The following is a 5,150-nucleotide window of genomic DNA, read 5'->3' as shown; positions in this document are numbered from 1 at the left end:
CGGGCCGGGCCGGGCCGGGTGCCCGCGGCGCCCGAGGCAGGTGAGACTGAGCGCGGCGGCGGCGGTGGGGGATGCCGGGGCGCAGCGCATAGCAACAGCGGCGCGGGGGGGGGTCGGATGGAGCTCCCCCTCTGGGGCTGGTGTCCGGGTGCGCTGCTCTGCCGAGGTTGCCTGGGAAAGGGGGGGGCATGGATCAGGGAGCGGGCAGCGGGGGTGGTGGAGCCTGACACACACGCACACGCGCGGAGACGCATGCACACAGACACACGCACAGACGCGGAGCCAGACATGTAGGCAGACACGCTCACATGCATGCACATGGAGCCTCTCGCATGCACACGGGGACACCCCAGCACGCACGCACTAGACACTCCCGTGTGCGCACAGAATAGCGCAGTGTTGCACGTGCACTCTTGCGGGGTGCACAGAGACACACGCACACGTGCATGGACTCTCACACACATGCATAATCGTGCTTTGACAAAGACGCTGTTCTGCACGCGTAGTCACGCACGTGCACACGTCCGTGCACATGCAGGGTCTTGCACGGAGACGCTCCCGCGTGCACAGGGACGCTGTCTTGCGCGTGCACATGGACACAAAAATAGGCACATGCAGACGCACAAACAGGCGCACAGACACAGAGGCACACACGGACGCATACACATGCAGCTTCGAGTCTGTGCTTTCTTTTGTTCTGGTGGGCCACCTGATTGTAGCTCTGTGTGTGTGAAATAAAACGGAGATTCTGAAGCCTTTGGAAAGAAGCCTTGTTTCCTGTTGTTGGTTAAAGCAGATCTTTTCTTTTTTAAAATAATAATAATACCTAATCCTCATCATTATTTTAGCCAGTTGTTTTGTGCTCCTTATTTGTAACAGTTTGAGAAAGAATAACATTCCCCCTGCCAGCCGCCACCCAAAATACTAAGGGAGGGTAGCTGGAGATGGAAGAAGATTTGCCAGAGAAACTGAACTGATTTAATTTACCTTATGGCGTTAGATGGATAGAAATGTGAGCAACGCTATTTAGGCGTCTGGTAGATGCCATTGCCTTCCTGAACCTTTCATCTCTCTCCATTTTAAATGGTGTTAATCCTGCAGTTCGAATCTATTGGGGAGGATATTTCTGGTGCTGGCTTGCATCTAGAATATATGGAGAAAGATGGGATAGAGTAAGCAGCCGGGTGCTTTTGTGCTGGCTTGTGTGTGGGAAGCTGGAGTAATGTGATCCTGTCTCAGCTCTAGCCTTCCATGCAGTATCTGTAACATTGGGTTTTGTCCATGACCTTTCACTCTGGGGTTAGGAAATTTATTCAGTGATAGGGAGGATTTTTGCCTGTCAAATGTAACTCGTTCCCCTTCTTCTCCTGCCTTGTATGCTTGCACTATGTATTTCAGTAAATGTCTGTGTTCAAGGTATACACTTGAATGGGATGTCCTGCAAAGTGCAGGAATAATTTTCTTACCTTGAAAAGAGAGAACTGATTTTTTTTTTTAATTTGTCCTTTAGAAATATATTGTGGTGATAGAGTTTGGTAGGCAAGTCCATTTTGCCAGGGTGAAAAGTGCCTGCCCAAGGAATACCCATCTATGAGCTACCCACCGTATTTTTAAATGAGGGGTTTTGGTAAGGGGTGTGCAACTAGGAATTGCATATTGAAGCTGTAAACTAGTGAGATCAGTCTTAAATAGCAGCCTTCACAGACTCATTGTAAAATGTAGGACTTTGAACTTAAAGTATCTGTTTCATGATATGTGGTATATGACGTTAAAATAACAAGTGTTCTTTACTGTATGATTTTACATTTACAGCTTTGGAGATGATTATATGAATAAAGCAAGAACCCTGAATATCTAGGGTTGAGCTTTTAAACTTGATTAGATAGACTTAATTTTGTATTTTAAAAGACAGATTTACTAATGGAAAAGAGGTCTCATTAAAATAAGAATTCTGGTAGAATTGTTACAGTTATATCAATAGAGCTACAGATTTTGTGAAATAGTAAAATATGGTATTTTGTTTAGAGGTACCAGTTAATACCTTGATCCTACAACCTTTATTCAGTAAATAGGGGACTCCTGGCATGAAATAAACTGGATTTAAACAAAGGGGGTCTACATATTAGTAGATAAAAATACCAGCAAACAAAGTGGATAAGTTCAGATCTGTACTTCCTTTTGTTCTGGTGAGCCACCTGCTTGTAGCTGTGTGTGTGTGAAATAAATAAGAGAATGGAGAATATTATCTACTTTTTATTCAGGATGGGACCTTGACTGAAGATGCATCATTATCCATTTCTTTATCTAAGGGCCTTGTTACCCACTACTTTTTAGGTGACTCCTGGAGCTATTAACCCCTGGATTGTCCACACATTAACATCTGAAGCTAGTGTTAAGCATGCTTTAGGCAGCTTAAAGTTATGCCACACCAGGGTAGGTTTATCACTGATCCTTGTTATCTACTCATGTTCCATTAATGTATGGGCATTCCCCACAGATGAGCTGCCTAAGTTGCGGTCCTTCAGCATCCCAGGATGCAGTATCTTCTCCCACATCCTCCATTTCTGTGTGGATAAACTCTACTGCCTAGGGGGCGGTTCTGGCACCAAGCCAGCTCCCTCTCCTGCCTGTGGGGGTGTGACTTTCCCACTCCCAGGGGTGCAATCCCATGGAAACAGTCTGCAGAGCACATGGCAGCTAGGCAGGTCACAGGGCATGGATGGGTCCAGGAATGGGGTCTAGGATGGGGTGGAGGGAGAACAAGGTAAGGGGCCAAATCAGATTTCCATGAGCTGGGGCTTTCTCCCTGGGGCAGTACTTGGTGACCCCCCTTCACACACTTGTTTTGAACCTCTGACTAGCGCTCCCATCCCTTTTCTTTTATTATTTGTCCCAATAAATCTGTTGTCCCCTTTTCCTGTAGTCTTCTCATGTGAGGGAGGCCAACGAGACGCTTAGTGGGCTGGGCCCACATGATAAAAGGGTGACAAATAGGCCCCCCTGGGGCAGGTCCAGGGGCTCCCTTAAAATTGTTTTCAGTCACTGCTCCTGCCCCCAGCCACCCCAAAAAGTACAACCAGCACTCCCACATCCAAATCCTAAATTCCTGTCTGCCTAAGTAGGGAAAGCCGTGGTTGGATCTAATGCATGTTTTGCACAATTGTGTCTCCTGCTATGCCATGTGTTGAGGGCCGCCCAGCTGTGGGGGCACTGCGATTCCATAGCCTCAGGAGTGTGTGAAACCCCTGGTGCTGGGGGATTGTAGCTGCCGTAATCCTGCAGCCCTGGGGGTTTCAAGCACCCCAAGAGAAGCCATGCTGCTGGCTGCCAGGACTCGGCTGAGTCCAGATGTCCAGTGTCTGCATTTGTGGGACTCTTGGTCTCTGTCCTGCCGGGACTCAGAGTCGGTAGCTTCTGGGTTTGAGCGTCCCTCTCAGCTGTGGGACTCCTAGCCCCAGCTGGGCATGGTGTACATCTGTGGCTGGGACCTCCCAGCTCTCACTACATGTGCACATTAAAGCTTGGTAGTAAACAACTATAAAGTTAGTACGCATTTTCAAGATCTAACTTTATAGTTGGGTGGAGTTTTTTATGGCATGGTAACTACTTCACATGAATAGCTGGTTTCCAGGTAATTGTGCAGTTAACCAGTAACGTTTAGAGGAGACATAAGACAAAGCACGGGCGTGGATGAAGTGGTTAGTAAAACAGAGATGCAGGTGTAAAATTCTGTTACCTGCCTGGGACCCTCCTACTTCCACCCCCCTCCTAGTCACAACTATAGAGTAGAATCTTTCATTTATTTTTTTTTAATGTCTGATGTTCCTTTGATGTCCATTTTAAAATCTGTCTGGTGGCTGGATGCCATTTGATGCTAGAGGTTTTATAGGCATACCCTTGAATTGTTGCTTTGTTTCCAGCTTTCTGCTGCAGTTGTGGTATTTCTTGCAGGTGATTATAGCTAAGTACAGTATTAGCACATTTTGACGATTGTTTCATTTAGGACTTCCCTGATGATAAGATCACCACCAAGTTGACAGAGGTGGCCATGGACAGATCTTAATGAATTTTAAGAGAGAGAATCGCTAAATCATTAATGCTTGTGAATTAAAATACAGGTCACACATTAGGCAGGAGAACTGAATGATGTTTCATGCAAAGATTATTATTGTACTTACATTACACCTGTAGGTGAGTGTGGCACTTTCTAGACATGTAAGATGACAGATGTTTGTACCAAGATGCGTTTTATGCTTTCCAGGACAGAGACCTGCACTCCTAGCCTGGTGCTTGGATTCATGCAAGTGACTTCCCAAGGTTTCTATGTAAAAGCGGGGGCTGCCTGCATACATCTTATTTCAGGGCATAGGTTGTAGCCCTAATCATATCTGCAAAGGCACAGGTCTGCACACCTCACATCCAACTTCAGTTTTGGGATCAAAGAGGAAACAAAACTTGCTGAAAAAGAGATACTGAACAGAACAAGATTTTCTGAGCATATAACTGTAATTGGCTCATACTTCAGATTTCTTAATACTCAATTCTTTTACATTTTGGGGTTCTTGTTTATAATCCCTGTTTTTTGTGTCATAGCAGTGTGACCTGTGTCTAGCTATCATATTTTTGTAGCTTGTTTTTTCTCCTGTATGTCATTTTAACCATTGCCTGCATTGTTATTTTATAACTCCTGTTTTTCCTTTGTTACCTTTTTCAAAAATATTGGCCACCACATTTTTTTTAAATCTTTGAAAGACCTTTATATTACTCAGCAGTACATCAAACACTCAATAGTTTTGTAATGCATCACAGTTGGTTTTGAGTCTTCCAGCAGAAAACAGGGCTGTTGGCATAATCTGAGGCTCCTATTTATTAGGGCTGTATGAAGCTTTGGTCGCTGATTTGATTCGGTGGAGATTTCAGCCTGATTTGGTGGCCTAATCTCTAAATTCAAATTGAATGAGGAGACACTTGAATCTCTCCGAATCAAATTGGAACCCTCTGAATTGATTTGGAGAGATTCAATGATTCGTACATAGACACAGCTTTAAATGTTTTTTTTCTACATACCTCAAGATACTAGGTGGCTTGTGAATGTTGGGGCAGATGCTCCCACAGTAGCACTGGGGGAGGGCGCCCATGCAGTTGGTGGC

Source organism: Gavialis gangeticus, unplaced genomic scaffold, assembly GCF_001723915.1.
Source record: "Gavialis gangeticus isolate Ggan-Ray unplaced genomic scaffold, GavGan_comp1, whole genome shotgun sequence".
Lineage (NCBI taxonomy): Eukaryota > Metazoa > Chordata > Crocodylia > Gavialidae > Gavialis > Gavialis gangeticus.
The sequence above is the reverse complement of the archived record's forward strand: the minus strand, read 5'-3'. Positions refer to the sequence as shown.